This window comes from Tasmannia lanceolata, unplaced genomic scaffold, assembly GCF_043159265.1.
Source record: "Tasmannia lanceolata isolate RefF3 unplaced genomic scaffold, GAP_Taslan_0.1 ptg000003l, whole genome shotgun sequence".
NCBI classification, from domain to species: Eukaryota; Viridiplantae; Streptophyta; class Magnoliopsida; order Canellales; family Winteraceae; genus Tasmannia; species Tasmannia lanceolata.
Window position 1 is genome coordinate 32616142 of NW_027518680.1, and position 12866 is coordinate 32629007.

The following is a 12866-nucleotide window of genomic DNA, read 5'->3' on the forward strand; positions in this document are numbered from 1 at the left end:
GAAATAAAAAGAACGAGAGTCTGAAGACCCACTAGGTTGAAAACCCGAAAGGGCGGCCTAGATAAAGTCATGTACTTGCTAAGTCGATAACCAAAGGAGCCGGCTTATGCAAAATGAGGGTAGCGGTCTACTGGATTGAAAACTTGAAGAGGCAATCCAGTCAGAGGCGAAGACTTCCTAAAAAGTGAGCTGATAAGACATGGAAGGAGTTCCTTGATTATGGAGAACTCTGAAGTTTGAACAGTATGAGAATTCCAGACAAAAGCTGAAGCAAATGGTTTGCTAGACCAGAAATCTGGAATGCAATAATCATGAGTTCCCACTAGAGGAGATTCGAAAAGATGGAGAAACAATCACTACATAGGGCAAGATCTTGGAATCCAAGTAGTGATAGTGAGATTTACTTTGACACCTTTCTAAACTAGGGGCATTAAGACTAAGCAATCCGAATGGGGTAATAACCATGACGGTAATTCCGATGGAGGAAATTAGGTCATCTTGACATAGTTTTTTAGACTACTCTGAGAGTGGCTGACCTTACCATTTAAAAATGATACATTTGATTTAAGAGTGAATCAAAATTTAGTCAACTCCCTTGAATATTGTAAGTCTTCTTTGAAAGAGTCCTCAGGAGTCTGTTCCTTGTTTATCATTATTTTCTTTTATAATCAAAAGTGTTTGGCACTGGAGAGAATGGGTGTGCATCTTCCGAAATGTAAAGAAAAATCTAAAGTAGATCCTGGTTTGAGAAATCAAAGAAGGGCAAGAGATTTGTTATTCAGACTTGCCTGAAACATCAAAGCCTCAAGCACTGAGCAAAATGAAGAATTCTTACGTTCAGCCTTTGTGGAGATGGTCTTACCATTATACCAAAGAAAGAACCCATGCAAATTTAAGTTTTCCTACTTATTCTTGGTACTGTTTTCTTAAGACTCTTATCATGGAAGCACATCATACTAGGGGCATCTTTTATGACTTGCGTCATAAAAGATATTAAACAATGATAATTGGGATATCTTTTCTTACCAAATAGAGACGAGAGAAGCTTGAACACACTCTTTGAGTTGAATTCTTTGATTAAATTGTCTCTTTTGGAATCAAAGTTTCAGAAACTTCAATTCTCAGCGGAGTCTAGAACCTACTCCTACAGTCTTCAAACCTCAGCAAAATGCTTCTCACATGTTAAAGAGAGTCTTACCCAAAAATCTCATCAATCTAGTTGAGTTTTGCTTTCAGCAAAGATCATGCACTCTTAGTTACTCTCGACAAGAGATAACTAATCCATTAGTGAAATCAATCAAAGTTGTCAAAATTTTCAATCACTTCTTTACAGTTTTTAATAAGGATAGAAATCGATAGCTCCGTGCTTCGGAATCTAGCTTTTCTTTCATCATTTTGAATTTTTTTTTTAATAAGGGTAGAAATTGACAGTTCCGTACTTTGGAGTTTGCCATTTCTTCCATCTTTTGAGTTTTTAATAAGGATAGAAATTGACAGCTCTATGCTTCGGAGTTTGCTTTTTTCTTCCATCTTTTGAGTTTTTAATAAGGATAGAAATTGACAGCTCTGTGCTTCGGAGTTTGCCTTTTTCTTCCATCTTTTGAGTTTTTAATAATGATAGAAACTGATGGTTCTCTACTTCAGAGTCTGTTTTTTTTTTTTTTTCCTTCCTTCCATCGTTTTTGAGAAGTTTTCAATAAAGTAGAAAATTACTGGAGTCCGTATTGCGCGGTTTGGTCTTTTTCTTCAGTTTTTGAAAAAAAAAACAACAACTCTTTGAGTGTTTAGTTTTATACTTGTTTTGGTGAAGTTTTTCATACAACGATAAAAAAAAAACTCTTTGAGTGTTTGGTTTTGTACTTGTATGGAGCTGGTTTATGCGGCACCATATAAATCAAGGATGATCCGTAATGTGTCGCTACCTAACTGGTTAGGAGTCAGGCATATCTGCGAAGAGGTTCATATGAAACTGGTTTGTGCAGAATCATACGAATCTGGATTTACATGGAGCTGGTTTATGCGGCACCATATAAATCTTGGATGATTCGCTATCTTGAAAGAGAGGAGTCAGAGTTATCCGAGTAGCTAAACAAATGGATTTTCAGCAATGGTCTGTATAGCTATCACCCTGGTCTTTGACCTAATTGATAATATAAAAAAAAACTCTTTGAGTGTTTGGTTTTGTGTTTTGTTTTGGTATATCTGTGAAGGGTTCATATGGAACTGATTTATGCAGAACCATACGAATCTGGATTTACATGGAGCTGGTTTATGCAGCACCGCATTTATTTTGAATAATTGCATGGAGCTGGTTTATGCAGCACCATACTTTTGAAAAGAAAATCTTCGGATGTTTGGTTTTGTAATATCTTTGAAGGATTCATATAGATCTGGTTTTTGCAGAACCGTACGAATTTGGATTTATATTGAGCTGGTTTATGCAGCACCACACTTTAAAAAAATCTTCGGATGTTTGGTTTTGTAATATCTGTGAAAGGTTCATATGGAACTGATTTATGCAGAACTATATGGATTTGGATTTACCTAGAGCTGGTTTATGCGGCACCATTTTTGTTTTGGAAAAAGTTTTGATATCTCATAAAAAAAAAAAACTCTTCGAGTGTTTGGTTTTGTGTTTTGTGTCAGTATATCTGTGAAAGGTTCATATGGAGCTGGTTTACGCAGAACCATACGAATCTGGATTTACATGGAGCTGGTTTGTGCGGCGCCATAACTGTTTTTGAAAAGTTTGGTTATCTCATATATATAAAAAAAAAAACTCTTTGAGTGTTTTTTTGAACTTGTTTTGGTAAAGTTTCAAGAATAAAAAATAAATAAAACTCTTTGAGTGTTTGGTTTTGTATTTGTTTTGGTTCAATGTGAAAAAAAAAAAAAAAACTCTTTGACTGATTGGTTTGTATTTGTTTAAGTGATTAGTTTGTTTGTTTGGTTTGTGCTCTTTCAACAATTGTCGTGTTTGCTTTGATATAGTCTCGTTTTTTAAAAAATGTGTTTTGTGTTAGCTTGTGTTAATAATAGTCCTTCTTGACTAATTTGGATAGTTGAGTCATGAGTATTAGAGAGAGACCATCTCATTTAGATGTCATGGTTACCATTTTAGAGTCAGTGAGAGGCTATCTCTCTATTGCTTACAGACTTTGAGTTTTGTAGTGTCATTTCACTGTTTTACCCTTGTGAATACTATTTTTAGAATTGAAAATCCAAAAATTTGCTTGCTTTATTTTCAGGTCAATCAAAATGTGTTGTCTATTCAGCTTTGGCATTCGCCCGTCAAGCACGCTCTGCCAAAGAGGGGCATCTGTAGACACCCCATTTTGATCGTGCCCTTCACCTTTCAATTTTATGCAAAACCCCATGAAATGAATGAATTAGGGTCCCAAACTTCACGCTAAGCTAGCTTAGGGTCTCATCTAGGTCCCTGCAAAATTTCGTTAGAATCCGAGCGCGTTTGCCTAGCGATCGAGCCGAGAGAAGGTGCGCGGTACAGATCACAAGGGGGGTGAACTATCTGCAAAACGGGGCTGTCCAGTTGAAATGGGAGGGTCGGAATATCATGTATGTATAAAGGAAAAAGGAGGGGTGCATTAACCTGGCTGGAGCCAAATCAAATTCGTGCGCCCATCACTTTTGGTGCGCCCATCACTTTTGGTGCGCCCATCAATTGGGGTGTGCCAATATCCGCAGCCTTCAAGTGATATATATAAAAAAAAACAACGAAAATATAAAAAAATTTCTCATTTTCGTTGTATACAGAGAGAGAGAGAGAAATTGCAGAGAGATTTGGGTTTTCATTTTCTCGTCAATCCGACAACCTCCTCCGGGCAAAATTCCGGCACGGATCCGATCATCCTTCTTCTCCGTTCGTTCTCCGGCAACGATCCTCCTTGAAATCCAAGTAGTGACTTGGTTTGGCAACCTAGAGGGGGGGTGAATAGGATGTTTATAAAACTTTTACCTTTTGAAAACTTTTACTAAAATTTCACCCAAGACTTATCCCTTGTTTAATTAAGTTTGAAATAGTTGAACTTAAACAATATTACAAATTAATATAAGTTCAAAAACCCTAGTTGATTAGCAAACTTAATTAGGTGATTTATAGCCTAGTTAGCAAGGTACCAATATTCAATCAAAACCAAAATGCTAACTACTCACTCAATTCCAAATATGTAAGAATGCAAGCACAAATAAATAAGAAAGTGAGAGGGAGAGAAAGATAGAGAAATACCAACACAAGTGACACAAAGATTTATAGTGGTTCGGCAAACGGCCTACTCCACTCTACTCAAGGTTGCACTTGAGGATTTCCACTATTGAGACCTCCACGACGCCCGGCTCCGAGGCTTTTACACTCCAAGGGAATTAGATAAGGATGCCCTTCCACCTTTACAATGACTCTCCTTCTCCGCCGAGTTCTAAGCGCTTTCTCCCAAGGGAATTAAAAACTACGGATGCCCTTGCCACCGATCGAATAAAGAAGAAGAAGAAGTATTAGCCTCTTACTAGGCTTGATTACAAGTTGTAGCTCCAAGGATGCTCTCAAAGATAAACAAGTTTAAACCTAAACCAATCTCAAAAGATTTTCTCAAATCAAGGCACAAAGAGTTTGGTTGGTGAGAGAATTTAACCAAAAATAGTTCACAAATGATTTTCTATGGTTTGTTGAAGTTGGACAATGTTCCTCACATGTTTTAGACCCATTAGATGGGTATATATGGTGTCCCAACTCCATGTGACCGTTTGGGGGGCAAAACAGTCAAAACTGGGTCAAAAATTCAACTAGCCGTTGGACAACAACGGCTATATTTTTTTGAATTCATAGTGTTCTCGGAGTTCCGAGACATTTCTCGGAGTTCCGAGCAAATTCTCGGAGTTCCGAGAATCCAAACAGAGCCTTTATTTTTAGAACCTGGACCATTTCTCGGAGCTCCGAGAATGGTCTCGGAGTTCCGAGCTCGGAGCTCCGAGAATAATTCTCGGAGTTCCGAGCCTGGATTTCCAGCAAACAGTGTTTCATTTGAAAAATTCATATCTCCCTCATTTCTCGTCAGATTTGGATGTTCTTATACTCTACGGATATGAGAAAAATGAGAGCTATCTGTTAAAAATATTTTCAAAAATATTTGAAAATGTTTTAAATAAGTTTTGATAGGATTTAGTTGCTGGTCCAGGTTGTTGCTTCGGAACTCTGTTTTGTTCTTTCTTGTGTTGAATGCCATATGGGTCCCAACATGTTGGTACACCACCATGGCCATTCACTTATCCATTTAAGTCCTTAAAGGGTGTGTTAGTCTCTTTGAAAAACATATTTTAGGGGTTTTAAGATGTGCCTTGATAAGAGAAAACACAAGAGAGATAGGTGATACAATCTACCATTTTTACCACTCTCTTGAATGAACTCTTGAGGTAGCCATTGCTTGATCTTCTCTTTGAGTGCATGGCTTGCTTTGGGATCTTCAAGGTTGAGCTTCTTTGCTTGACACCTTCAAAGGATGATGCCATCATTTGGTTCAAGCTCATTTGCAAGTTGTTGATCCACAAGCTTTGGCCTTCATTGATCTTCCTTTGCTTGTTCAATGCTTTGAGATGGTTGATGATGAGCTTCTCCTTGGTACTTCCAAGGTTTGATTGGTCCAAGTATGTTCCAAGCTCCTTTGCCATTGTGTTTGGTTCATCTTCAAGCATAGGCCAACAAGGTGCGTGCTAGTATGATTTGACTTGTGTAGGACCTGTCTAAAGCACAACACTCAAGGCAAATGATCAGTCCATAAACAACTAATCAATTTACGTTTGTTAATCATCAAAACAAGATGATTGAATGTACCCATGGGGAACCCTTGGGCTTACAATCTCCCCCTTTTTGATGATGACAAACCAAATTGATTAGATAGGTGGGAGGAACCTCTTATGAGGATAAGATAGACAAATTAATCATTACTACTCCCCCTCAACATATGCATGAGTTATATTTAACAAGTTATAATACAAGAATGCATATGGTAATGGATCTAATCAATTATACAAATTCTCCCCCTTTTGGCATTAGCAAAAAGGAAGGATTAAGCATTTAAGCACAATTACATAAAGCATCAAAGATATTCAATGAAAATATGATGCTCCCCCTGACTTCTTATCATGAGTTAGCAATTAAAATCAAAGTATAATCCAAAGTATATATGGCATGATAAGAGACAATCAACATAGGAAATGAATAATCACAAAACAAATCAAGCCTATGTTGGCAAAACAAAGAGACATTTCAATTTTAGCACAAATTTTTAGGGTGTATCTTAGTATATATATATCCAATATAATTCTACCCTATGACCCATAATATAATAATAGATTAGCAAGTTAAAGCTTATATTTTACTTATCATGAAAGAAAACAAGAAAGTTTAAAGTTTAGCATGATAAGCCCCCTTTTTTTTTTTTAATTTAATGATATGCAATTTTTACCATAATTAGTGGGAAAATGTTTGAATGGATAGTGTAAGCATCTTACAATGATCCATATAAACATAAAGATAGCAACAATTAGCTCTTCCCCTTAGTATTTGTCATTGGCCTTAGATAAACCTAAGATTTAAGGCATGACATGACATAATAGGCCAAAGATATGACAATGGAATACTTGGCCACCAAAACTTATTCTTGGAATAAATGATATCATATTAGACCATCCAAGATAAGTCAAAAAGCCTAGAAGAATATGTCAGTAAGACCTAGGCTATGGGCTTCTTGTCTTAAACTCTAAAACACAAATAAAATCACAAGACAAGCCCGAACACCCCATATGGAGCAATCATGCTCCAAATGAGTGTACTTATCATATATGAGGTGATAACCACATTCGGAATCATATGATAAGTAATTAAGGACAAATTTACCTTTAAGCTCCCCCTTTGAAAATGAATCATGCAATGCATGAATCCAAAGGGATGTCCTTGCATAGACTCCAAAGGTTTTTGGATTTTCCAAAAGATGACATGTTAGACTCAACCCTTGGGCTACAATGACACTTACTCTCCAAGTGTCGGTTTATCATGATAAAATGATAGACATAGTTTAGCTCATCATGATAAACATGCATAGCACAAAAGATTTTCAATCTTTGGCTCATGCTCCCCCTAAATGTGATATCATATTTTCAAATTCACGCTTTACTTCCTTAAGTATGTAACATACATAACTAGCTAGGGAGATCACATATAAATGTATACCTATTCATGTTTGAGATGTTGGCACAAGGCCAATTTGTTAGATATTTTAATTAAGGTGAATGTACCATCTCCCTCTTAGAATCTAAGAAGGCTAAGGGCACCAATTGAGTGACTTTTAAGATTAATGGTTTAACATCTCATACGTGTAGATATTATCAAACAAGGGGTGATAACTATAGAATATATATATATATACCAATTTGAGTTCAATTCTATAGGACTAAGACATAGTGAGAATGGTCAATAAAATACCATGTCTTAGAGAGACATCCATGATTCATGAAGGTGAGAGTATACCTTATGAGAAAGATATGATCATCAAGGTTTCCATGGATAATCTACCATGTTTGGACACAAATGGCATAACACATAATGTGCATGGTCCAAACATTACATCTACATCCACAACCACATGTAAAATGACAAGGCATTAGGCACAAGGTGCATAAGCCCTATTGAAAACCAAAAATGTGTGGGAGGCACATGTTCCCATCACAATCTAATGTATACAACCACCTTAATGAATTTTAATTTTACTCAAGTGAGTAAATGCCCAAATATGATTCTAGATATCTATGATATTGTCATTTCAAGTCATACATTGAATCTAGATTCATGTTTCAACTTCCCTACATATTATATCATTTTGTGATTCTAGGGAAAGATCTAAGGAAAATAGAGTTTAAAGAATAATATTTTGGCATATTCACAACTTTCACTTAAAAACTATTTAATTGCCAAAAAAAAAAAAAATTTCCATTTAAGTTCAAGTCTTTAAACCTATGGGTTTCTTCTCTTTTTGGTTTTGCTAGAGAGATGTGATAGATCGTATAACCTAGCTTCTAGCAACTACCAAAATAATGTTCAAATATGATGATATACTTGTGAGTACAATTTGAACACAAGGGCGCAAAGGTGTGGTTGAATATCCTGTAAGCACAATTTATGGTTTTCACATTAATGCTCTATTGTGGTTGTCATGTGGATGAAAGACATATTCTAAGTGCGATAAGATTTAAGTCATAGTGTGTGCACTTAGCAAAAATACATATAGATACATACAAGTCAAACAATATAAGTATATTGTATATATAGGTTGTTTCGTCACAAATGATTTGATCATGAAGCAAATATCAACTAGATATTAAACATAAAATATCTAGGGGACCTCTTCCAATAGATATAACATTTTAGTGTAAGATATCAAAGCCTTATCAAGTTTCAAGCATAAAGACTTTGGATTTTCAAGGATGATCATTTGAAGCACAAAATATGGATACATGGCATTCAAGCAAGACAAGTATATTGTATCCAAACAAATTTTCATATGATATAAAATTAAAGCACATCCTCTAATCTAAGATAAACACAATACATATCATGTTGGGGTTTTTGGAACCCAAACTATCTTGGTTCCAAGCAAGTTTGCTCTAGGTGATAAGTCCTTTTTAACCCAAACAAACTTACTGCTTTTTACAAATCTAAACATACATTTAGATTTGTAATGTCCAAATCTACCACAAAAATCACAAGACATATATGAGTAGGTAGATGGACGGGATGAACATGATGATCTACAAGAATGGTCATGGTGGCAATTATGTTTTACACTTTCTTGTAGTTTGTAATTTTCCAACTCAAGTTTCTCATTCTTGATTTTCAAATCATTGATTTCCATTTTGAAGTTATTTGTTTCAAGAGATGAGGAATTCTTGACTTTATCTTCTTCTTCTTTAAGGAGTTCATTTTCTTCTCTTAGTGATTTAATGGTTTCACTTAGTTCGATAAAATTATTTTCAAACATTTCATTCTCTTCACTAAGATGTGCATGGTCTATTTCTAGTGACCTAAACTCCTTGTGAATACTAGCTAAATTATTTTTCAAGTTTGAATTCTTAGCTAGTTGATCCTCAAGTTTTTCTTATGTAATTCTTGGACATTTTCAACAAGTTCTTCAAGTGTGAATTCGGCATTATCCAAGGGGTCTTCATTAGATAATCCCATTAAGCACATGTTTTGATTTTGAAGATTTTCAATAGAGTCCAAAACATTTTTAGCATTTTTACAAGAGGATACTTTCTCATAAATGTGTGGTGGTAATGCACAACATGTTGCAATTAGGGCTTTTGTATTTAGTAAAGATAATTTTTTATTATATTCATTTAATCCTTTAGATTTAGCATTTAACATAAATCCATTTTCAATTATCTTTACCATATCTTTATCTAGACCTTTTAAGTATGTCTTCATATGGATCAACCATGATCCATAATTCGAACCATCCAAAATAGGTAGTCTAGATCCCATCTTTTGAGTTGCCAAAAAGTTTGATCTTTTAACTCTTAACCGGTTAGGGTCTTAATCAAGAGCCCAAGCTCTGATACCAATTGAAATCCAAGTAGTGACTTGGTTTGGCAACCTAGAGGGGCGGTGAATAGGATGTTTATAAAACTTTTACCTTTTGAAAACTTTTACTAAAATTTCACCCAAGACTTATCCCTTGTTTAATTAAGTTTGAAATAGTTGAACTTAAACAATATTACAAATTAATATAAGTTCAAAAACCCTAGTTGATTAGCAAACTTAATTAGGTGATTTATAGCCTAGTTAGCAAGGTACCAATATTCAATCAAAACCAAAATGCTAACTACTCACTCAATTCCAAATATGTAAGAATGCAAGCACAAATAAATAAGAAAGTGAGAGGGAGAGAAAGATAGAGAAATACCAACACAAGTGACACAAAGATTTATAGTGGTTCGGCAAACGGCCTACTCCACTCTACTCAAGGTTGCACTTGAGGATTTCCACTATTGAGACCTCCACGACGCCCGGCTCCGAGGCTTTTACACTCCAAGGGAATTAGATAAGGATGCCCTTCCACCTTTACAATGACTCTCCTTCTCCGCCGAGTTCTAAGCGCTTTCTCCCAAGGGAATTAAAAACTACGGATGCCCTTGCCACCGATCGAATAAAGAAGAAGAAGAAGTATTAGCCTCTTACTAGGCTTGATTACAAGTTGTAGCTCCAAGGATGCTCTCAAAGATAAACAAGTTTAAACCTAAACCAATCTCAAAAGATTTTCTCAAATCAAGGCACAAAGAGTTTGGTTGGTGAGAGAATTTAACCAAAAATAGTTCACAAATGATTTTCTATGGTTTGTTGAAGTTGGACAATGTTCCTCACATGTTTTAGACCCATTAGATGGGTATATATGGTGTCCCAACTCCATGTGACCGTTTGGGGGGCAAAACAGTCAAAACTGGGTCAAAAATTCAACTAGCCGTTGGACAACAACGGCTATATTTTTTTGAATTCATAGTGTTCTCGGAGTTCCGAGACATTTCTCGGAGTTCCGAGCAAATTCTCGGAGTTCCGAGCAAAATTCTCGGAGTTCCGAGAATCCAAATAGAGCCTTTATTTTTAGAACCTGGACCATTTCTCGGAGCTCCGAGAATGGTCTCGGAGTTCCGAGCTCGGAGCTCCGAGAATAATTCTCGGAGTTCCGAGCCTGGATTTCCAGCAAACAGTGTTTCATTTGAAAAATTCATATCTCCCTCATTTCTCGTCAGATTTGGATGTTCTTATACTCTACGGATATGAGAAAAATGAGAGCTATCTGTTAAAAATATTTTCAAAAATATTTGAAAATGTTTTAAATAAGTTTTGATAGGATTTAGTTGCTGGTCCAGGTTGTTGCTTCGGAACTCTGTTTTGTTCTTTCTTGTGTTGAATGCCATATGGGTCCCAACATGTTGGTACACCACCATGGCCATTCACTTATCCATTTAAGTCCTTAAAGGGTGTGTTAGTCTCTTTGAAAAACATATTTTAGGGGTTTTAAGATGTGCCTTGATAAGAGAAAACACAAGAGAGATAGGTGATACAATCTACCATTTTTACCACTCTCTTGAATGAACTCTTGAGGTAGCCATTGCTTGATCTTCTCTTTGAGTGCATGGCTTGCTTTGGGATCTTCAAGGTTGAGCTTCTTTGCTTGACACCTTCAAAGGATGATGCCATCATTTGGTTCAAGCTCATTTGCAAGTTGTTGATCCACAAGCTTTGGCCTTCATTGATCTTCCTTTGCTTGTTCAATGCTTTGAGATGGTTGATGATGAGCTTCTCCTTGGTACTTCCAAGGTTTGATTGGTCCAAGTATGTTCCAAGCTCCTTTGCCATTGTGTTTGGTTCATCTTCAAGCATAGGCCAACAAGGTGCGTGCTAGTATGATTTGACTTGTGTAGGACCTGTCTAAAGCACAACACTCAAGGCAAATGATCAGTCCATAAACAACTAATCAATTTACGTTTGTTAATCATCAAAACAAGATGATTGAATGTACCCATGGGGAACCCTTGGGCTTACACTCCTCTACATCTTCATCTTCCCCGATCGATCGATCGATGTTTCTCCGGCAACGATCTTTCTCCGGCCGATCGATCCATCCTTCTCCGGCAACCTCAGATCTCCAGCCACAACTCCGAGTTTGACCGGATTTCATACCTAGGTTCATCTTCTCAAAATTAGAGATTCGCAGAGAGAGATCTGAGAAAGAAGAGTCCAAACCCTAGCTTTCTTCCCAATTTTTTTCCGATGAATCCGACCGGATTCCGGTCATCCTAAATTGCAGAGAGATATTTTAGAGTTCTAAAAATCTCTAAATCACCGAAACCCTAACTTCGGCTCCATTTTTCCGATCAAAGTTTTCTTCTCCGTTGTCTTCTCCGATCGCATCTCCGGCTGCAACTCAGATCCGGATGGTCATCTTCTCCGGCAGGCCTCTCGTCGGAATCCGTGATCATCTTGGAATCCAACCGTACACCTCCCATTGCAGATCCGACTACAGCATTTTAGCTATTTCCGTTCAGCACAGGTAGCAATTTTGCCTCCTTCATTTTTATGATGCTAGTATTCATTGATTCTAATTTTGTATTGAACTTGTTTATCCCAGTCATTTTGTTAATAATTAGATAGTGAGTAATTGTATTGATAAAAATCAGATTTAGAAAACTTTTTTTTTTTAATAATTCTTCCTGGCCTAATCACATTCTCTATTTATTCTCCCAAAATCTCTTTCATGATCTCACAGAGACCTTTAAACATAGCCTTTTTACTCTCACCAGTAATGTAGAAGATGTCCTTTTAACCCTCCTTCATTCTTGTCATGTAGCGTTTCCAGTTGGTAAGCTTGGTAGTAGAGTAAATTGGCAATTTTGCCCGAGATCCGGTTGATCTCCAACCAATTTTGCTTTGATTTTGTAAACCTCCTCACATGTACAAGAATAGTATATAGCATTTGTGAGACATAGGGATACAACTTGATTAATAACCTTGGCCTTCCTTTGATTTAATTCATCTATATTATACTTTGGACAGAAATTCAAATGGTCTCTTTGTGTCAATCTTCTGCAATTTTTTTCTTATGAATATTTGATCATGAATTTTGTTATTGGCCTTGTTAGTTTCAACGGCCATATAAGGCTCCTACATTTTATTTTGTCTTTCCTAAATTAGTTTGGTATCACCCGATAGGAATTTATATTTGAATTGTTAATCAGTACAAGTTTATAGAATAGAAATCAAAGGATAAAAATTGCATATGTATGATTTTCAGATAATACTG